The 24,141-nt window shown below is 38.0% G+C and overlaps 1 long non-coding RNA gene across 1 annotated transcript in view; it reads left to right on the top strand.

Annotated features, from left to right (window-relative positions):
• The window catches only part of LOC133251008 (uncharacterized), an 89,783-nt gene extending 82,857 nt beyond the window's left edge, over nt 1-6,926 (top strand). Inside the window, exon 10 of the long non-coding RNA XR_009737482.1 lies at nt 5,272-6,926. This is a non-coding gene — a long non-coding RNA (uncharacterized LOC133251008). The remainder of the gene's footprint in view (nt 1-5,271) is intronic.
• The last annotated feature ends 17,215 nt before the right edge of the window (nt 6,927-24,141 follow it).

Below are 24,141 nucleotides of genomic sequence, written 5' to 3'. Positions count from 1 at the left end.
GTCCTAGTGCTATACTACTTCATCAACCCCTGATATTGTCTGACTTTAAAATATTAATATTTGCTACTTTAATGGGCATAAAATTGTATCTCAGTATTTTAATGAGCATTTTCCGTGTAACTTTGGGGGCTGAACACCTTTCCATTAATTGGCTATCCGGATTTTCTCTTCTATGAATTGCTGCTCATAGTCTTTACCCATTTTTAAAACTAGACTTTTCAGTCTTTGCTTTCCATCAATTTGTTGGAACGCTCTGTGAATCCTGGGTACAAATTGCTTCTTGATTGTATGCCTTCTCCCAAACTGTGGCTCCATTTTTGTTGTTGTTGTTTGCCAAAGCTTTTACTTATATAATCAAATATAACCATGTAGATTTTACTCTATGTCCTTTTTATGAAATTCTTTTCTAAGTTCCTACAGATGTTCTTCTGTCTTTTATTCTAAAAAATTTCTACCTATTACTGATTTTTATGTCCGGTGTGAGGTAGAGATCTAATTTTATTTTATTGCAAATGGATGAACAGTGGCCCCAAACACTACTGACAGGTCTATCCTTTTTTCTCTTTGTAATATCACTCTTATCCTAAACCCGGTATCATTCTGTAAGAACATTAGATTTTTCTTTTCCTTTGGTCATGTCGTGTGGCATGCGGGATCTTAGTTCTTTGACCAGGAATGGAACCCATGCCCCCTGCATTGGGAGTGCAGAGTCTTAACCACTGGACCACCAGGGAAGTCCCTAGAGTGTATGATCTATGATGCCAAAGACCTTGGTCTTTTTTGTTCACGGATGTATGCTAAACATCTAGGACAGTGCATGTAGAATAGCACATAGTAGCTATTTAAATTTATAGGTAAATGAATGAATATTCAAAAGGCATTTCTGGTGTAGAACATAAGCAAACATGATTTCTCAATAAAGGGACTTTAACTGGGGGCTTTAAAGCTGTTTTAGTGTTTTCCTGTCTTCTTTCTGAGAGGTAGCCCATGTCTCTGAAGAGTCAGAGAGACTTTATAATACCTCATTTGAGAACAATAACTACATGAATTGAATCTTTTCTAGTTAAAAGAAAAAATTGTTTCACTTCAGTAATAGATACCAGAGGAACCATTACATAAACTTTTAAATATAGATATTATGTGGTAACATTTAAGTATGAATGGGAGAGGAGAAAGAAAGGATAAAATTTGATTGATTGGGTATTAAGTGACTTTTACTCCTACTTTCTGTTTCTTTTTTTTTTTAAGAAATATAATCATAATGCTATAGGGGTTGTCTTGGAAGGGAGTGATCGGCATGTAGGGAGGGAAGTTTAGGGCGATGGGTGTGCTCTATGGTAGCAGTCACAATCCTTAGGAAACTCTCATGGACATTGTCCTTCAGGATTTCATTCAGGTCTAGAATTGAAGGGTTTTTTGAATTTCCACTCTGCTTCTTGTGATTTGATAATGGCTCTTGGGTGTAAAATCATGGGGAGAAACAAAAAGCACTGACGAGTTCAGATAATACCATTTATCTAGGAGAGTCAAAAAGAAAGTTTGGGCATAAATACCTTGAACAATAACTTCAGTTGGAAAGAGTTGCTTTCATTGAATTTCTCTACCCTATAAGATTACTGCCATGATGTTTGAGAAATCAGCATCTCATGAAGAGTCTACTGCCTGCAGCATTGCAGTCTTGGTGGCCTTTGGCGTTGGCTAATGGAATCACTCTATTTCCCTGAGTGCACATAAATGTACACCCTCCGTGTCCACTGTGGATACAGGGAGTCACCTCAGTGTGCTTTAACCACGTATGGTGACAATGCATCTGTTTGACAGGCCGCATAGTGTTGAGGGGGCTTCTCCAGTGGCTCAGTGGTAAAGAATCCACCTGCCGTGCAGGAGCCACAGGAGACTTGGGTTCGATCCCTAGGTTGACAAGATCCTTTGGGGAAGGACCTGGCAATCCACTCTGTATTCTTGCCCAGAGAATTCCATGGATAGAGGAGCCTGGTGGGCTACAGTCCACAGGGTTGCAAAGAGTTGGACATGACTGGAACAACTTAGCAAGCACACACACACGAGTATAGAGGATGGATTGGGATAGATTATCCTGTTCACACAGTTGGACACAACTGAGCACCTACACACACACACATACACACACACACATATACACACACATCCTGTTCTCAGGAAATCTGATCATGTTATGGGTTAAAATGTTCACAAGTTTTAAATCAATGAGTGATCTATTTATCTGTTGCAACAAATGACATCACTTGATCCCCTTATCAATTTTCCGGGGCCAGAACCTTCACTTATCACATGACATGAGATGCGTGAATTCCTCTGTGCTTGAGATGTCTTTAAATCTTTATACCAGTCCAAGGTCATCTGGGGGGAGAGTCAGTTTCCTGTGTCTCTCCATCCCCTACTACTCATATACTCCTCACTTAGTACCCTTCTTATGAGTTATGTAAAGGTTTGTGTTTTATCTCTATTTAATTGAAAGTTACTAACAGAGAGGTCTTTGAGAGCAAGGAGTTGGTGTTATTCACTCTTGTAGCTGTGGGCCTGGCACAGTGTCTGGAGCTTCAAGGAAGCAGAGTGTGTGAGGTAAAATGAGATAGAAGCTTGCCTAAATTAGCTGGGCTACACTAGCTTTCCCATGACCCAGGCTAGTGTTCTATGATTAATCAACTTCCTCTCACTTCAGTTTGTATGTGTAAGTATTTTATGTTTCATTTTTTATTGAAGTGTAGTTGATTTACAATGTTGTATTAGTTACATGTGAAAAACAAAATGATTCACAAATACATATATGTATAGTTTCATATTCTTTTCCATTTTAGGTTATTGCAAGATATTGAATATAGTTTCCTGTGATAGTCCTTGTTCATCTATTTTATATATACTAGTGTGTAACTATTAATCTCAAACTTCTAATTTATCTCTCTCCCCCTTTCCCCCTAGATACCCATAAGTTTATTTTCTATGTTTATTAGTCTACTTCTGTTTTGTGAATAATTTCATTTATATCCTTTTTTAGATTCCATGTATAAGTGATACCATATGATATTTGTTTTTGTCTGTCTGATTTACTTCGCTTGGTGTGTGTAATCTTTGAGTTTTGTTTATCTGCTTCAGAATTTTGAAATTTTTATGGAAATGGGTAGAGTTAGGTATATATATCAGTTTCAAAGAGTGATAATTTGTTTAAGGCTCCTTCTAGTTCTGGCCTAGTTGGAATCATTGGCTAAGAGTTTCAGGACGATTTATAGCATTAAAACATGTGTTAAATCACACGTGATAATATCATGGTGAAAATTGTAAATTTACCAGTACATCAGAACTTTTAACCAGAGCTAAATCCCATCTGAATAACTTCAATTTTTATATCCACCTCTCTTAGTACATTTGTTTTTTTTTTTTTTTTTTTAAATCAGTTTTCTAAAATCAGAGTGCCTGGGGATGAACTCTGTTGTGAAGCTTGTCATCAGAACTGATAGGGTTTGAGACCTCAACTGAGCAACATTTTACTGAGGTGTTCACTGGGTCAGGCAAGAATAGTCTGGCCAAGTAATCAAGTTTTTTTAGACAGGCTGCTGGCTATTAGACATATATCTGTGTATGGGATGCTGAAAAGGAAACAGTAAATAAGAAGACATCTAATTCTCCTTTTTTTTTTCTTGCTGATGTCATATATTTGTTGATGGATTATATTTCTGGGAGAAAGGAGGTTTCTAGATAAGTAGTACCATTCTTTCAAATTGAAAAATATGAAATGTGTTAAGAGTTCCTGGGGACTTGACTGAATAATCAGTTCTAGGAGCTTTGCCCGTCTGTAAGACCCAAATTTGCTTCCCTGCAAGAGTGTATTAGTCCTTGGGGCCTACGGGAAGCCAGTGTTGACAGCAGCAGTTAAATCAGCGTGCTGTTCTTTACTGCAGGCATTCTCGCCTTGTAGAGACATCATAGTCGTGCTGTTGTACACTTTTCCCCCTCATTGTAGATTACATTTTCCAGGTGAATAGAACTTGAAGCCCTCAGATGATATAGCATCCCTGTGAGAAATTATGTAGCTAGTATAGAGACCTATTCCCAAACAATTACCAAATAAAGCAGCCTTCAGAGCCTGCCATTACACTAGTGTTACACTCAGTCAGGTACTGCCATCCGTATCATTTCCTAGGCAGGAAGCACATCGCTTTAAGTGGCATACTGTCACCCTTCGGGTCAGATAGGCTTTGGATGTTGGGCCCCAAAAGGTCTTATTTGCTATTTTAGCAGAGACTCATCTTTTCTCTGCCAAACCGTTTTTAATGAGAGGGCTGTAGTTATTACACGCTTTCTCCCCTTTCTTTTAGTATTTATAAAGCCAAGAACCCTGTAAAAGTCTGCTTTTGTGTGCATACGTAGGGATACATATTTTGGTTAAGTGCTGACACCTTTTTTTTTTTCTTCCAGAGGAATCAGCTGTCTCTTTTTTGCTTACCTTGCTACACTTTCACTTTTAATACCCTGGTCACTCTTTCAAATGCCTCAGGGAAGTAAGCTGATGGTTCGGTGGGAATGGGAAGAGTAAGAAATTTTCAGAAATATTTTCTGGGTTGTATTATTTATACATTTGTTGCTGGTATTTATTGTCTTCCTAATATATGAAGAATTTCAGTATTTTAACTGTCATTCTGATATTTTGTTCTAAGCAACAAGCTTAAATCAGTCAGAGTTTTGTAAGGAAGGGACACTTGAAAAAAAAAAAAAACCTCTCCAAAATAGAACATTAAGGAACCTCACACTGAATCACTGACATGTGTATTTCGTATACATCATAATAAAGTAAAAATCATGAAAGCTCAGTTCATTTGATCAAAATGATATGTCTTTAATAGCAGTTTCTTTTCTTTCAACATTTTACGCAATTAGTTACTTATTTAATAATAGAAGAGATAAATATTAATATGGTTTCAGAGACTTGAATCCTCACTAAGTGAATGATTTTGTTCATCTCTTTGGTAATTCAGAGTTATAATTCGTTAACGTAGTAATATGAGATGCCCCTTCGTACCTGTGAAGATTTCCCAGTATGGTAGAGACTACTGGTGTCCTTGTTATGAATAAAGTATGCCCCACTGTGAAAAAACACAATCATATAAAATGAAAACAATAGGAAGAAGTAAGCCTTCTGAGCAACCTCATGTACAGGGTCAACATATGTGCTTTGCTGTATAGACATCTCATTTGATCCTTAAATGTAAGTAAAGTGTTACTGTCCCCATTTTACAGATGAGGAAACTGAGGCTCAACAAAAGTGAATAACTGGCTGAAAAATAAGAAGATGAAAAGAAAAGAAATATGTTTTTCTGATGCCAAAGCCCGCCCTTATTCTCATCATGCTTCCAGAATGATTTTGGTAAGTGGAGGGGGAGAACTGCCATTCAAGAAACATACTACTCTGCACTTAGAATTCACTTCTGATGATATGATGAAGTCATTCGTAACTCTTTTGGATTTAAGTTAAGGGTTCTGTAGGAAGGGAGGGAGGAAGAAGTTTTCAGAAATATTTTCTCACCTGTATTATTATTTATGTGTCTGTTTATTGACCTTATTATCTTCCCAGTGGGTGGAAACCTTCAACATCTCAGTTGTTATTTTAAGTTTTCTAGGGGAAAAGACACTTGAAACAGCCCTCAGTCTTAAACTAGGACCGCTAGCCTTAAGTAACTGACTATTCTCCTGTAAAACAGATTCATCCAAAATGTGTCCTTTCAGCCTTTGCGTTTGATGATATGAATGTCTCCAGTTTGTTAATTAATATTGTGCTTATTTTTGGTATGATTCATGTGTCTTTCCAGCCTTATTGTGCACTGAATCTTATTAAAATGAATCAGTATTTCTCTGAGCTGACATCAGGTCTAAAATGTCCCAAGCAGTGTTGGTTATTAAATAGTATGTTAGATGTTATTTGATCTTTTTGTGCTTTTTATGTGTGTATTGACTTATCATATGCATTTTCAATGACCTTCAGGGAAAAAATATAAAATATACAAAGAAATTCTGGTTATTTGAGAAATAGTAACTCAGGTTACTCAGTAACTTCCCTGGTGGCTCAGACAGTAAAGAATCTGGCTACGATGTGGGAGACCTGGGCTCGATCCCTGGGTTGGGAAGATCCCCTCGAGCAGGGCATGGCAACCCACTCCCGTATCCTTGCCTGGAGAATCCCCATGGACAGAGGAGCCTTATAGGCTGCATCCATGGGGTTGTAAAGAGTTGCACACAACTGAATGACAAAGCACAGCACAGCACAACTGAAGTATTGACAGATGGATAATGAACAAATGGTAAGTGCCAAGTTATAATTTTTCTTTTAAAAAAGAATAGTTTGAAGCATACTTATTTCATTGTAAACCAGAAAACTGTGACTATGTTTCTTATCTCCTGTGTGCATGTGTGCTAAGTCACTTTAGTCATGTCTGACCCTGCGACCCTATGGACTGTAGCCCATGAGGCTTCTCTGTCCATGGGCTTCTCCAGGTAAGAATACTGGAGTGGGTTGCTATACCCTCCTCCAGGGGGTCTTCCCAACCCAGGGACTGAACCTGTGTCTTTTATGTCTCCTGCACTGGCAGGCGGGTTCTTTACCACTAGTGCTACCTGGGAAGCTCCTTTTTGTTTCCTGCTGCTGCTGCTAAGTCACTTCAGTCGTGTCCGACTCTGTGCGACCCCACAGACGGCAGCCCACCAGGCTCCCCCGTCCCTGGGATTCTCCAGGCAAGAACACTGGAGTAGGTTGCCGTTTCCTTCTCCAAAGCATGAAAGTGAAAAGTGAAAGTCAAGTCGCTCAGTCGTGTCCGACTCTTCGAGACCCCATGGACTGCAGCCTACCAGGCTTCTCCATCCATGGGATTTTCCAGGCAAGAATACTGGAGTGGGGTGCCATTGCCTTCTCCGTTTTGTTTCCTAGGTATCGGTTAATCTTAACATGTTTGCAGTTACATCACATTCATTTTTAATAGGAGCATTAAATGAAGATGATTAGTTTTAGCTGGAAGTTAAGAGCTTTTAAAATATATCAGTTTCAGATGTCAGATTCCCAAACCTCCCCCATATCCACTTACTTTTTCTAAATGCACTTGTCCTCCTCCCCATCCTACTAACCAGATCTTAGAATCCAAATAGTTTTGCAATCTGTAGATGAGAAAACTAGATTCTAAATCTGAATGCAAGCATGAGAACAGTGAAATTCTAAGTGCAGTTGATCACTGAATTCAGTGCGGTGTCAGCAGGTAATACTATAGTAAGGCTGACATATTGAATTGTTCCACATCTAGAGATTTAAACTCATGTCAGCACATACTCCATTCACTTCAGGCTGTGCACGAACACAAATCAACTTTGAATATGTTATAATGTAATCCAGTATAGATACAAGCTGCAGGAAATTTATAAAGAGAAACATAATGGTAAACCTCCATGGACCCGGTTTTTTGGAGTTCATTTGAGAACTTTGTCTCCTCCAGATCTTCACAGCCATGCCTACTGGCATCACTTATCCACTCCCCATTGGAATTCCAGGATCCCAAGGAACGTGTTGAATGATCTCTAGAGTCAGGAATTAGATGAAGAAAGATTAAATCTTTGTACCAGACACCTCACTTTGAAATCTGTTGTTAGTTATTATCTCTTTAATCTGATTCAGTACTTTCAGGAACATTTTACAGGTAATAGAAATTGCTTGACAACATGTTAGATTGAATGTTGTGTCAGAGTCATTCCTCTTAAAGTTTGGCATTAAGTTATGTCCTATGATATGGTATTACTTTTAGCATAAGTAATATTGGTGCTTAGAAACTGCTATGGGAAGGTAGCCTGCAGAATATCTAAGTATGGCTCCTAAATGTTTTTATGATTTTGGTTCATCTGCCTACACACTCTAGTTTCATGCATGTATATAAAGGGAAATCCCATAGTCATCAATGTGTGTGCCATATACAAATACAGTGAACAAGACCCACATGGCCTCACATTTTTGAGGTAGTCAGATACAATTCTGGATAGAATACTGTTGAGATATTTTATTGGAAAGGCATCAGAAACAGAAGTATCAGCTTCATCCTCAAAGGAGTTTTCAATCTGGTGGGTGAGATAGAATATATATAGATGTGAGTTTCTTGAACTTTACAATTCACCCTGCAGATAAGTGGAGGCCCAGTGCACCAGGCTAAGGAGGCTCACAGTGAGGTGGTATTCAACAGTATTCTATCAAGGAGGGCTTCAGGAGGTGGTAAACTTTTTTGAAATTTTTTTCTAAAAAGCTTAAAAAAATAATTTATCATTACAAGTGATCTGAAAGTTCAAATAATTCAGAATTACATACAGTATGGGGTGTAAATTTTCTCTCATAACTTTCCTCCAACTTACTATTCCACTTACTTATCCAAAGATAACTTCTGTTAGCATTTACTATGTAATGCACTATTTGTCTATTCAGACATCTCTTTATCTATCATCTATGTTTTATGATATACCATATACATTATTCTGAATATGACTTTTAACTTGTCAACATGTATTAGAGAAATTTTCTCATGTTAGCATATGTATACATGTGTTTTATCCTTTTGAAAAATTTTACATAGCATGAATGTATCATAATCAAAACTTTCATTTACTGATATACTTTTCTATCACAACCAGCACTGTGATGAAAATCCTTGCAGTTAATTCATTAATTTATTTATCTAATATTTTTTGGATTATTACATGTCAGATAGCATCTTAGGTATGGAAAAAAGGAACACAAAACACAAAATAAACAATAATAAAAATATATGGTTCCTGCCAGATTTGGAACCAGGCTGAGGTGAGTGAGCCATTTGTCTTAGGCCCAAAATTTAAGCTCAGTAATCAGGACAACATCTGCTGGATCATCGAAAAAGCAAGAGTTCAAGAAAAACATCTATTTCTGCTTTATTGACTATGCCAAAGCCTTTAACTGTGTGGATCACAATAAACTGTGGAAAATTCTGAAAGAGATGGGAATACCAGACCACCTGATCTGCCTCTTGAGAAACCTATATACAGGTCAGGAAGCAACAGTTAGAACTGGACATGGAACAACAGACTGGTTCCAAATAGGAAAAGGAGTAAGTCAAGGCTGTATATTGTCACCTTGCTTATTCAACTTATATGCAGAGTACATCATGAGAAACACTGGGCTGGAAGAAGCACAAGCTGGAATCAAGATTGCCGGGAGAAATATCAAGAACCTCAGATATGCAGATGACACCACCCTTATGGCAGAAAGTGAAGAGGAACTAAAAAGCCTCTTGGTGCAAGTGAAAGAGGAGAGTGAAAATGTTGGCTTAAAACTCAACATTCAGAAAATGAAGATCATAGCATCTGGTCCTATAACTTCATGGGAAATAGATGGGGAAACAGTGGAAACAGTGAGAGACTATTTTTTTGGGCTCTAAAATCACTGCAGATGGTGACTGCAGCCATGAAATTAAAAGATGCTTACTCCTTGGAAGGAAAGTTATGACCAACCTAGATAGCATATTCAAAAGCAGAGACATTACTTTGCCAACAAAGGTTCGTCTAGTCAAGGCTATGGTTTTTCCAGTGTTCATGTATGGATGTGAGAGTTGGACTGTGAAAAAAGCTGAGCGTGGGAGAATTGATGCTTTTGAACTGTGGTGTTGGAGAAGACTCTTGAGAGTCCCATGGACTGCAAGGAGATCCAACCAGTCCATTCTGAAGGAGATCAGCCCTGGGATTTCTTTGGAAGGAATGATGCTAAAGCTGAAACTGTAATACTTTGGCCACCTCGTGCGAAGACTTGACTCATTGGAAAAGACTCTGATGCTGGGAGGGATTGGGGGCAGGAAGAGAAGGGGACAATAGAGGATGAGATGGCTGGATGGCATCACTGACTCAATGGACGTGAGTCTGAGTGAACTCTGGGAGTTGGTGATGACAGGGAGGCCTGGCGTGCTGCAGTTCATAGGGTCACAAAGAGTTGGACAGGACTGAGCAACTGAACTGAACTGAATCAAGACAAGGAACTTTCCAGGTGTCTCAGTGGTAAGAATCTACCTGCCAATGGAGGAGACACATGAGAGATGGGTTCAATCCCTGAATTGGAAAGATCTCCTGGAAGGGGAAATGGCAACTCACTCCAGTATTCTTGCCTGAAAAATCCCTTGGATAGAGAATCCTGGTGGGCTACAGTCCATGGGGTCACAAAGAGTTGGACGTGACTGAGTGCCTGAGCATTCATGCAATCAAGATAAATAATATTTTAATATACTTAAAAAATAAAATTTTAAAACTCTATAATAAAATATGACATTTTGAACAAAAGCAGATTCTGTGCTTAGCTTGCACTAAGGAGATATTAAATAATCACAAAATTGCTATTTTATTTTTATTAATATTATTCACAGATTGTGATTAAAAAAAACACTAGGACAGTAAAAAAGAGGATTTTGTGCTAAATTATATTTAGGTTTCAGAGACTGTCACAGATTAGGTTCCTTGAAGAGCCATTTCAAAGATTAGCATATAGGGCATTTATTAAGGCATGTTCTTGGGATGAACTCCTGAGAGGGAAGGAAGGGAAGTGGGATTTAGCAGGACAAGATTTGGCAGCATTCGCAATGCTGTGTCAGTAGACACCTCAGGTGATCCTCTGAAGATAGGATGACTTCTCAAAGCCCTACTAAGTTAGGATGGTGCGTCTGGGCTTTTCAGTCCTCATGTCAACACGTCACTTGATGTGGACTGCCCTGGAACGCGGTGTGTCCCCGGACCAGTTGGCTCTCTTCATTTAAGGCAGTTCCTGAAAGGGTTCACAGTGGACTGCTGGCTGCACTCCCAACGTGTTAGTAATAAGTGTTTCATTCTTGGAGGGTGGGGGGCTGAGAGGCCATCAGAGAGATGACAGGGTCCATCAGAGAGCTTTCCCAGAGGAATTGAGGCCTGCTGGTGAAGTACTAATGTGAAATTCATTCAACAAGTATTTATGAAGCTGCTGTGATACGATGGACCTGTTTTAATTTCTGGGAAATACAGCAGAGAGCAAAGACAAAATTTTTAATTGAAAGCTATGTTGTGCCATACCATGTGTTAAACCTTTCACATGAAATATTTGATTCTTTATTTTTGATGAACTTGTAAAATAGGTCCTGTTATTACCTCTGTTTAATAGATGAGGAAAGTGAGGTTCAGAGATTTTGCATCATACTCAGAGTCCAAGGGTTAACAGAGTTGGAAGTAGGATTTGAATCTAAAGTTTTCATACTGTAGATCCTTGGGTATACTTGACCTCAGTAATTCCTCTTATTGTGTACATGTTAGACTATTTCTATATTTTGATATCTGGAAGTATAGTAGTTGGGTCAAAATGCATACACATTTTAAAATGTTGGTAGACACTACCAAACAACTCTTTCAGTTCAGTCACTCAGTCGTGTCCTATTCTTTGTGACCCCATGAACCGCAGCATGCCAAGCCTCCCTGTCCATCACAAACTCCCAGAGTCCACCCAAACCCATGTCCATTAAGTCGGTGATGCCATCCAACCATCACATCCTCTGTCGTCCCCTTCTCCTGCCCTCAATCTTTCCTAGCATCAGGGTCTTTTCAAATGAGTCAGCTCTTCTCATCAGGTGGCCAAAGTATTGGAGTTTCAGCTTCAGCATCAGTCCCTCCAATGAACACCCAGGACTAATCTCCTTTAGGATGGACTGGTTGGATCTCCTTGCAGTCCAAGGGACTCTCAAGAGTCTTTTCCAACACCACAGTTCAAAAGCATCAATTCTTCGGCACTCAGCTTTCTTTATAGTCCAACTCTCACATCTATACATGAACACTGGAAAAACCATAGCCTTGACTAGATGGACCTTTGTTGATAAAGTGATATCTCTGCTTTTTAATAAGCTATCTAGGTTGGTCATAGCTTTCCTTTCAAGGAGTAAGCGTCTTTTCATTTCATAGCTGCAGTCACCATCTGCAGTGATTTTGGAGCCCCCCAAAATAAAGTCTGACACTGTTTCCACTGTTTCCCCATCTATTTCCCATGAAGTGATGGGACTAGATGCCATGATCTTCATTTTCTGAATGTTGAGCTTTGAGCCAACTTTTTCACTCTCCTCTTTCACTTTCATCAAGAGGCTCTTTAGTTCCTCTTCACTTTCTGCCATAAGGGTGGTGTCATCTGCATATCTGAGGTTATTGTTATTTCTCCCAGCAATCTTGATTCCAGCTTGTGCTTCATCCAGCCCACAGTTTCTCCTGATGTACTCTGCATATAAGTTAAGCAGGGTGACAATACACAGCCTTGACGTACTCCTTTTCCTATTTGGAACCGGTCTGTTGTTCCATGTCCAGTTCTAACTGTTGCTTCCTGACCTGCATACAGGTTTCTCAAGAGGCAGGTCAGGTGATCTGGTATTCCCATCTCTTTCAGAATTTTCCACAATTTATTGTAATCAACACAGTCAAAGGCCTTGGCATTGTCAATAAAGCAGAAAGAAATGTTTTTCTGGAACTCTTGCTTTTTCGATGATTCAGCAGATGTTGGCAATTTGATCTCTGGTTCCTCTGCGTTTTCTAAAACCAGCTTGGTCATCTGGAATTTCATGGTTCATGTATTGCTGAAGCCTGGCTTGGACAATTCTCCAAACAACTCTTTAAACAGTACCAATTTGTATCTTCACTTAGGGTCTATGGAAATGTCCATTTGATCACACCCTTTATTATATAAACAAAAAAAATTAAGTAGGGAAAGCTATCTATCTTTCTTTTAAATTTTCTAGACTTTATGTCTTGCCTGTTGCTGCTGCTGCTGCTCCTAAGTCGCTTCAGTCACGTCTGACTCTGTGTCACCCCATAGACGGCAGCCCACCAGGCTCCCCATTCCCTGGGATTCCCCATGGCCTGCAGCCTACCAGGCTCCTCCGTCCATGAGATTTTCCAGGCCAGAGTACTGGAGTGGGTTGCCATTGCCTTCTCTGTATGTCTTTCTTAGCAAAGCTTTTTCTAACATAAGAATATTAAAATATTTTATATTGTTGTATATTACTTGTAATACAGATTATATTCATGCATAGTATTTTATGGCCTTATTATCTTGTTGAGACCTCTAATAAATACGTACACCTTTATTTTTAGGGGCAAATTGCTCTGTTTCACCATTATGTGTGAATTCAACTCTATATTTTCAAATGGTGCTCTTCATCAAGTTAAAGAAGTTTCCTTCTCTTCCTAATTTCCATACAGTTTTTTTTATCATGAGTGAATTTTGAATTCTGTCAAATGCTTTATGTGCATTTAGATTATCATATGATTGTTCTCTTTTAATTTGTTGATATGGTGAGCTATACTGATTAATTAAATTTTCTTAAAGCAACTCTATGTTCCCATGATACATTTCACTTGGTTATACTTTCTTATTATTTTTGTATATTGCTGAATTCAACTTATTAAGCTTTTAATAATTTGTTTCTATATAATTGAGGGGTATTGTTCAGTGATTGTCCTTTTTTTTTAATATTGTCATCTGGTTTATTAATAGTGTATTTCTGGACTCATAGAGCGAGTTGGAAAATGTTACCTCCTCTTAATTTTCTAAGAGTTTGCAAGCAATTTATATTATTTCTTCATTAAAAGTTTGATAGATTGCATCAGTGAAGCCACCCAGAGCCTGAGATTTTCTTTGTGAGATGTTTAACTACAAATTCATTTAAAAAATACATAAAGGACTGTTTGACTTATTTATCCTTTTTGAGTAAGCTCTCATAGTTTTTGTTTTTCAGTTAATTTGTTCACTTTTATCTAGGTTGTCAAATTTAGTGACTTAAAATTATTTATAATATTCCTTTATTACTTTTCTAATGTTAGTAGATATGTCCCTTCTTTCTCCCTGCTATAGGTAGCTGTTTTTTTTTTTTTCCCTGACCAGCCTGGCTAAAGTTTTATTAATTTCATTGATTTTCTCAAAGAAAAAGTGCTTTGTTTCATTCATTTTTCTCTATTAGTTTTTCTGTTTTCTAATTCATTGATTTTTGCTTTTATCTTTGTAATTTCCTTCTCCTGATTATATTGAGTTTGATTTATTCTTTTTTATTTTCTTAAAGTAGAAACTTAGCTTACTTTATTTCTAATAAAAGTTTATGTCTATCAATTACTTTTTAAGCACTGCTTTAGTTGCAGTATATACATTTTGATATGTTGTATTTTCATTCAGTTCAAGGTATCAGTACTTTTCAGTTTCCTGCGTAATTTCTTCTTTGACACATGGATTATTTAGCAATGTGGCTATTACATTTCCAAATATTGGGGGATTTCTTCTTGTCAGTTTCTAATATAATTCTGTCTTGCCAGAAAACATGATTTGTACGACTTGAATTCTTTTCAAAGTATTGACTCATTTTGTAGTCTAGATTATGATCTATCTTAATAAGTATTCTGTGTGAAATTGGATACAGTGTATATTCTGCTGTTATTAGGGGTATCTTCCTTAAATATCAGTTAGCTTGAGTTTATTGATAGTAGTCTTCACGTATCCTATATCGTTACTGATTTTCTATCTACTTACTCTTTTCTATCTACTTACTAAGAAAAAGGTGTTGAGATCTCTGTCTATAGTTGTGGATTTTTCTATTTCTTTTTCCATTTCTATGTATGCTTGCTTCATGTATTTTTAATCTCTGCTATTGGGGACATAAAATTTAGGATTGTTATCCTCTCGATTCCTCAACTTTATCTTTTGAAATAATCTTTTTTATTCCTGGTAATATCCTTTGCTTGGAAATTTATTTTGTCTGATATTACTGCTAAGTCTGCTAAGTTGCTTCAGTTGTGTCCGACTCTGTGCAACCCTATAGATGGTAGCCCATCAGGCTCCACCGTCCCTGGGATTCTCCAGGCAAGAACACTGGAGTGGGTTGCCATTTCCTTCTCCAATGTAAGAAAGTGAAAAGTCAAAGTGAAGTCGCTCAGTCTTGTCCGACTCAGCGACCCCATGGACTGCAGCCTACCAGGCTCCTCCGTCCATGGGATTTTCCAGGCAAGAGTACTGGAGTGGAGGGCCATTGCCTTCTCTGATATTACTACTCTAGCATTATTTTAGATTAAATTTTGACTTATTTATTTCCATTGTTTCATCTCCAATCATTCTATAACTTTATTTAAAGTCATAGTTTTTTGGTTTTTTTTAATAGTGTATAATTAGTTCTGAATTTTCATCTGTGTTTCAGTTTGGATAATTAGCAACTCTATGTTTTCAAGTTTCCTGATGTTTTTCTTTTTATTTAGCTGATTTGACTCTGCTATTCAAACAACCCTTTGAAGATCTTTCCTTAATACTCTGGGCTATCAGTGAGGTCTCTTCATTATGACTTAGCAGAACATACATAACTCTCAGCTCTGTGTGAACTTGGAGATTGCTTAGATTAAAAATTCCCTATAATTCTTTGCTTCCTGGCTTTGTAACATGTGTGCCTGTGTGCAGTCATATCCAGTTCTTTGCAACCCCGTGAACTGAAGCCTGGAGGCTTCTCTGTCCATGGGATTCTCCTGGCAAGAGTGTTGGAGTGAGTTGCCATTTCCTCCTCTGGGGATCTTGCCAACCCAGGAGTTGAACGCACGTGTCCTGCATTGTAGGCAGATTCTTTACTGCCGGGCCACTTAATGTGATTTGCTTGGATTCCTGCTCTGTGAACTATGATTTTTGTTTTTTAAAGGTCTGCAGCCAGAAAGACAGTATGACTGTAAGACTTGCCTCAGTAATTTCCTTCTCTTTGGGGATCACAGTCATGTGCTGCCTGGTACCCAATGTCTGAAAACAGCTGCTGCTTGTAAATTATCCCATTTTCTATTTACTTATAGTGGGGGCAGCAAGTCTGCCACCGTTTACTCCTTCATTGCAGAATCGGAAATTCTCTTTCTAGTTTTTAATTCCGTTGATGTAGTGAATTTCATTACTAATAGTGACATTGATATTTAAAATCCTGCTTTATATTATTCATTTAATACATTTTGGGATAATACCACTAATATTTTAATTAGGAGTTTTATATTTGCATACATAAGTGAGGTTTGCATATAATGTTTTAATCCTTTTTTTCTTTGACTTAATATCAGTTCTGGTAATTTGCAAATTTATTTAGGACATTAAAATTTTTTTTACATGTTATTGAAAAATTTTTTAAACTTTGAATTTATACATTGTGTCTTAGGTTTCCCAAAAGATATCTGTATCAAACGCTTTTTTTAGGGGGTGGAGGGGGTTTGATATCATGGACTATCTTAAAAATTTTTTTTAACCTAAGTTTAGTTTATATACAGTGTTGTATTGGTTTCTGTATGGAACAAATTGAGTCTGTGTGTGTGTGTGTATATATATATATATATATATATATGTACATATGGACTGATACATTTGAATTTTTGAGCTTTTCTTTTTAAGTTTTCATTTTACTAAATATTTTTCATTTCATCTAGGTTTTAAAATGTACTCATATATTTATATCTGTAATTCTTTTGTTGCTTGGAAAATTTCCCCACTTATTTATGATCCTTTCTCACTTCTAATGTTTTAAAATTTGTTTAACATTTTTGGGTGTATTTGCCAAATTTTCACCTATTTTTTCTTTCAAATAATACATTTTATTATTTTTAAAGTAGGTGGAAATTTTTAGTGAAGGTTAGGAAAATAAAAGGGCTGAGGAAAGAAGACAGCATTATGTGCAGAGAGAGACACCACATGCAAAACATGCTGGCAAGAATGGAAGGTTATGTGGGATAATGAGATAGAAGGGAAGAAGTGAAGAGTTTTGACAAACATCTAAAAATTAGGCAAGAAACTTCTGAGTTGAAACAGTAGATGGTGAAAACCATTACAATGTTTACAAGCTTCAGTATAACCATATACTGAAGAAATTATTTTCAGCAGCTTTGGGTGTATTGACATGTACAGGTATTGAAGACAGAAATATCTTCTTGGGGTGTTGTTGCAGAAGGTCAGGTGATAACACAGGTTGATTTAGATGAGTTATTTTGAAAATGGAATAACAAACCCCAAATGATTATTGAGGACCATAAGACTGAACAACCACGCATGTGAGAATAGATGTGTGTGGTTTCAGTGGTGGGGAAGAGAAATTTTAAAAAGGAGAACACCACAAAGTGGAAAAGATTTTGAGAACTGGAGAGTGGTATAATTAATAATGATAAAGAATTGGGTAAAGATGCCTAATGGAGGATGTGAGGATCTAGATGGAGTCAACTCTGGATGCGTAGTTAGTGTGAGATATTTAAGTGTAGAAGTTCTACGGACATTCTAGAGTCATGGATAAAATATTGGACCATTATCAAGGTCACCAATGACCTCAGGGGTCTGGCTACCCTAAGCTTCTGGAAGCACTTTTATGTGATTGATAGCTGTCTTGGCTCCTTTCAATTCTGAAATTAGAATGAGTCCCGATGTTTCCAGGAGACTCATACCATGTGAGTGGGAGAAAGGTCAGGTAAATTAAAAAAATTTTAATGTGCTGGGAGATTAATATGGTTCACTTAGGGGTATTTGAAAATTAAAGTATCTTTATCAGGGAACTTAGGGGCAAGAGAATAATGATATAGTTTTTGAATTCCTTTTTGTTTTCTGATAATCAGCAGAAACACTCAGTTCTGAAGGGACGGCCCTGTGCTCTGATGGTCCTTTCTTGTATTCCCTACCCTGCTTTCAATGGAAAGGCCAGAGACAGTCACGGTAGCAATGGTAAATACAACATTAAGGTCCAGACCGACAATGTGCCGTTACAGTACTCTGACCTCACTGTTTTAAGTCTAGTAATAGCTGTTGTTTTAAAGCACAACATTTAACAGGAGTTGTTTTCCAAATAATGTAGCATGTTTTCCCTTACTCTAATAGCTTATTTAAAGAGCCATTTTCCCAAGTTACCCAGGGATGTTGGAAATACTTTCTGCATTTCCCCTGGCCTATATTCTAGTTGTCAAAAAGTCAAAACACAAACACTAGCTGAACAGACTCAGTTGCATCTCAACATGGTAATTGTTAAATCACTCAGTAGGAAGAAAACCAAAAAAAAAAAAAAAAGTCACACAAGGAGTTATTATTATGCATATGCATTTTTAATGTCTGATTCTCTGTATAACCTTAAATTACAATGCAGGTTAAATTTCCCTGGCTGATTTATAAGCATAATGTAAACTCTAGACACAGTTAATGATATTGCCATGTAAAACTGTTCTGTTGCAAACTAAAGACCTTGCTTAGCACTGCAAAGCTCTGGGCTCATTTCAATGTGATCATTGAGGCACTATGCAGAGATTATGCATTTATTGTATTTTTTTCATGAATACATGAATGAATAATAAGTTCAACAAACAAGAGTTTCCTACTGGGAATGTCAAACAAATCATTCTGCAAAGTGCTCTGAATTTCAATCAATCACTCTCCATAACACTTGTCCCGCTGAGGTCTCTAGCTTCAGCAGAGTCAGCACTTAGAAACCCTACAGACAGCCATCCATGGTAGGAGACACAGGGTGTAGAGTGTGAGAGTGCAGAAGACATATACCATTGAGCTGTCCTGTTCTTTTTACAGGGCATCCTTGCTGAAGTCCCTATTGGTTGCTTCTGTATTGGTAGAGACCTAGCGTACTGGTGAATCATATACCTATAATCTTGCTTCCACCTTACCCCTGCTGTTACCTATAAACTGAAATCGAGAAGCTTTAATGGTTAGCTCAGTGGAGGGAAAGTGTCCACTTCAGGTGAATGGAAAAGACAGAGCAGCATTACTTATATGTGAAATCTAAAATATGATACAAGGAGCTTATATACAAAATAGAAACAGACTCAGACGTAGAAAAAAATTTATGATTACCAAAGGGGAAAGGGGAGGGGGAGGGATACATTAGGAACTGAGGATTAGCAAACACAGACTACTATATATAAAATTGATAAACAAGAAGGACCTACTGCACGGGAACTATTTTCAATTTCTTATGATGGAAAAGAATATGAAAAAAAATATATATATATATATCTGAATCACTTTGCTATATACCAGAAACTAATACAATGTTGTAAGTCAACTATACCTCAAAAAAGTTTTTTTTTAATGAAAAAAAAAAGAAGAAGAATGGTATTACAACATTGTGATACTTTTATGACCCAGATGAATGGTGAGATTGGGCTATTGAGTATGAAGACACCAGCAAAGATTTGTTCAGAGAGCATGGAATCTTCATCTTAGAAGTACTGCTTGACTATCTGAAATTAAAGTTTGGTGCCTCTGTCTTGGGGAATCCTATTTTCATCTTAGAGGGTTCAGCACTGCTCTTCTGGGTATTGATTTATACGGACATAGGAAAAGGAAAATCACATGGGCAGAGGAGCTTGGTAGGCTGCAGTCCATGGGGTCGCTAAGAGTCGGACACGACTGAGTGACTTCCCTTTCACTTTTCACTTTCATGCATTGGAGAAGGAAATGGCAACCCACTCCAGTGTTCTTGCCTGGAGAATCCCAGGGACAGGGGAGCCCGGTGGGCTTCTGTCTATGGGGTCGCACAGAGTTGGACACGACTGAAGCGATTTAGTAGTAGTAGTAGTAGAAGGAGAGACTTAAAGCAGAGAACAATCTTTTATTTGGTGTTGTTTGTCCAAAGGTAGTTTTAGGACATACAACTCTTTCTATCAATCTGTTTCCTTTCTCTGACCTTTTGCCTACGTTGTGACCTGCAGCAAGTTCTCCTGCTGACGTTGAGAACACCCCAGGAAGGGGATGCTAGTTTGAGGTAGAGTTCCTGTGGCTTGAGGTTGCGTGTTCCATATGAAGAAACTTGCCCAGGTACCAAGGAAGCTTGTTCTTCATCACCTACCAAATCAACAAATACCAACAAATTGAGTGAATTCCAAAGGCTGTGATAATCAGATTTCTACTTCAACATCAGTACAAATGCTTGTTTTATTTATAGCTTCTAAAATAAGAATCTTATTCTTACTCTTATTAGACCCTTCTGGCCACAGGACCTGTTGCATATCTGTGGGATCAGATGTTGCTTGTCAGTTTTCATGGTGTGTGGTGTGCCAAGCATAGTGATTACTTAATATAAGTTGATTCTGTTCTTCTCTTCCTATTTTTTTACATTCATCACACAAACAAATATCAACAGTTACAAATTTATCAAGTTTTGTTACAAAGATGCCTTCCCCACTATGAATCTGATATGAATAAATAATGTTATTCATTGCATTTTTTATAGAGGAAAGTAACTGAATGAAACGTAACAAGCATTTCAACCTCCAGGGCAGGTTCTGGATTATACATTTGGGGTTGAAGACTGTTTCCAATGGAAATAGGCTCTCAGAATTCTATAATGGGCTGATTGGCTGACTGGCTGTGTAGCATAAAACAAATGATATGACCTTTGTGAGACTCAGTTTTCTCATCTATAAAATGCAACAGTTGAACAGATTTTTTCCAAGGACACTTTGGTAATATAGCATAATTTTAAGAGCAAAGATTCTCGATCTAACTTCTTGAGGTTCAAGTTCTTAGAGCTGTTATTATGCTTACCCACTCTGTGCTTCAGCATTCTCATCTGTGGAAAGGTCAGTCTAAGGATCAAATGAGTTGGTCATTCTAAGGATCTATCCTTTTCACAGATTAAATGTAAGCTATTTTGGATTCTGACTTCCATGGTTTTAATAATAATTAACAATATTTAATAATATCTACTGTTGATTGAGTAGTTAAAATGGACTGAATATCATTTGCATTATCTTGTGAAAATATCACAATGAATCTACGATGAATGTACCGTAATCATCTCCATTTTACAAGTGAGGAAATGAGGCTGAGGGCTGAGCTGGTTCCCCCCGGGGTATGGCAATTAGTAAGGAACTGATGCCGAATGCTAGTTAGGAACCAGCTCTGCGTGCCCGCCCTCCTTCCACTGTCCATTCTCACCCCACCCTCTCTCTCCAGGGCTCTGTTGAAATCATATCAGCCTGCAGGGTTTACTGGAAGACAAAGGCAGGCAGAGTGAGGAGGGAGGCTCCTTTGCTTAGCTTTGTGTCAGACTGAAAAATACTCTGCTGAATTGATTTCCACCAGTTTCATTGCTGACTTTGATTTCACATTTTGTCAGTGTTTATCTCAATGGGTTCTAGCCCCTTTCTTCTACACTAAGCCACGATGACCCTGCTTCTGAACTAGGCCCGAATTCAGGGTCCTGGTATTGCTGTGCTCCTCCTTTGCTCCCAGTTGCTTTCACCACACTTGTTTGTTACCCTTTCAGTCTTCTTGTCTTCTCTCTCCCCTCGCTGTGTCTGCTCCTTCTCAGGAATAGCAGGTTAAAGCAGCTAACTCTGACTTACATTGTACACTCATCATTTCCTGTGGTTTCCCTCTTTACTGTGTGTTTGTGTGTGTGTGTGTGTGTGTGTGTGTGAGAGAGAGAGAGAGAGAGAGAAAGTGAGTGAGAGAGAAAGAGGAGAAGGAGAGAGAGAAAGGGAAAGACAGATTGCACTGCACTGTCTTCTCTGTAGTTTACCCATCAGAAATACCCTCAACGCTTTGTGGTGAGTGACAACATACCCATTTCTTACTTGAGAGTCCAAGCAGACCCCGAATGATGGTAAGCAAGAGATAAAACATGGCATGTTTCTCAAAGTCCGTTTAAGTCATTTATTCCTGCCGAGTCTTTGAAGTCAGGATTTGTTGTCCTAGGAGGGCGCATTACACTCTCTAAAGAGTGGGGAGTCCAGGGCTGCTTCAACCAGAGGCAAGCACATTTAGATAGCTGATTTACAAAGGCAAGCACACTCTCTATTACTGATTATAGTGCTTATTTTAAATAAAAATGTACAGCTCTAGTCTTTGCCATACCTTTAATTGTCCATCAGAAAATTGTGACTAAGGAGGCAGTGAGCAGCTGGAAAGATCATCAGGTTATCTAAAGTGGGTTTACCTTTGAATTTCCACATCAAATAGGTAAAAGATTCTAATATTTGGCTCTCCTATTGTGGCTACACAGTGAGGCAGAAGTGCATGTCTGGACCAGAGAGGGAAGAGAGTCCAGTCTCACTTTGCAGTACTCTCCCATTTCTCCTTTAGTTATTGATATGCACTGAAGTGCATGCGTGTTTAGTATTCATAGGGACAAATGTCAGTCAATATAGGGAGAGCTAACAGATAGGACACTTGATTGGGGAATGAGAGTTTGGGGCATTCTAAACATATTTAATCACTAATAAAAAGTTTGAAGGGTGAGACATATTGCAGTTATTACCCCCTAAATGTAGAAATTACAAAAACACAGATTTCTGTCAAGCTGATTATATATATACAAAAACCTTCCATAAACCCCTCTTTTTGTCCATGAAACATATATATTTTTTTCTTTTGGAGTTTGTGGAGTAGTAACTTACTGCTGTCAAAACTGTCTCTCTACTTCTGACTTTACTCCTCTGTCTCCTCTGCTTTAAAGATTAAAGATATTTTAGAATTAAAATAATCCATGCTAACTGCATTTCTAAATGTTATTTCTGAAGTGTTTGTGCACATACACTATCATCAAAAGTCTTTTCCTGGATGTCTATGTCCTTCAAAATGTTAGCAAAATCCATTTTGATACTAGAGGACTAGTTTGCCCTTAAGCTGTCATGTTGTCCAAAGAACAGATCCTCATTCCTTCCTGTCAGGGTCTCCACTTAAATATCCTCAGATCTCTAAACCAAACATACTCAGTAAAACTCATCATCTCTTTTCTTTCCTTGTTCCAAACTCACTCCTCCCACTATGGTATCATTCCCAGTTAACAGCTTCATCACTTTTTACAACTGCCCTACTAAACACTTTGTATATTGTAGTGGAGGCAGGGATCAAGACCATCCCCAAGGAAAAGAAATGCAAAAAGGCAAAATGGTTGTCTGAGAAGGTCTTACAAATAGCTGTGAATAGAAAAGGAAAGATATACCCATTTGAATGCAGAGCTCCAAAGAATAGCAAGGAGAGATAAGAAAGCCTTCCTCAGTGATCAATGCAAAGAAATAGAGGAAAACAATAGAATGGGAAAGACTAGAGATCTCTTCAAGAAAATTAGAGATACCAATGGAATATTTCATGTAAAGATGGGCACAATAAAGGACACAAATAGTATAGACCTAACAGAAGCAGAAGATATTAAGAGAGGTGGCAAGAATACACAGAAAAACTATATTAAAAAGATCTTCATGACCCAGATAATCACAGTGGTGTGATAACTCACCTAGAGCCAGACATCCTGGAATGCAAAGTCAAGGGGGCCTTAGGAAGCATCACTGTGAACTAAGCTAGTGGAGGTGATAGAATTCCAGTTGAGCTATTTCAAATCCCAAAAGATGATGCTGTGAAATGCTGTACTCAATATGCCAGCAAATTTGGAAAACTCAGCAGTGGCCACAGGACTGGAAAAGCTCAGTTTTCATTCCAATCCCAAAGAAAGGCAATGCCAAAGAATGCTCAAACTACTGCACAATTGCACTCATCTCACACGCTAGTAAAGTAATGCTCAAAATTCTCCAAGCCAGGCTTCAAGAATAAACTGAGAACTTCCAGATGTTCAAGCTGGATTTAGAAAAGGCAGAGGAACCAGACCAAATTGCCAACATCTGTTGGATCATTAAAAAAGCAAGAGAGTTCCAGAAAAACGTCTGCTTCTGCTTTATTGACTATGCCAAGCCTTTGACTGCATGGACAACAAACTGGAAAATTCTGAAAGAGATGGGAATATCAGATCACCTGACCTGCCTCTTGAGAAATCTGTATGCAGATCAGGAAGCAACAGTTAACACTGGACATGGAACAACAGACTGGTTCCAAACCAGAAAAGTAGTATGTCAAGGCTGTATATTTTCACCCTGCTAATTTAACTTATATGAAGAGTACATCCTGAGAAATGCTGGGCTGAATGAAGCACAAGCTGGAATCAAGATTGCTGGGAGAAATATCAATAACCTCAGATATGGAGATGATAGAATCCTTATGGCAGAAAACGAAGAAGAACTAAAAAGCCTCTTGATGAAAGTGAAAGAGGAGAGTGAAAAAGTTGACTTAAAGCTCAACATTCAGAAAAT

This window comes from Bos javanicus, chromosome 7 (genome assembly GCF_032452875.1).
Source record: "Bos javanicus breed banteng chromosome 7, ARS-OSU_banteng_1.0, whole genome shotgun sequence".
Classification (NCBI taxonomy): domain Eukaryota; kingdom Metazoa; phylum Chordata; class Mammalia; order Artiodactyla; family Bovidae; genus Bos; species Bos javanicus.
Note: the sequence above shows the minus strand (reverse complement) of the source record. Positions and strands in the feature narration are given on the sequence as shown.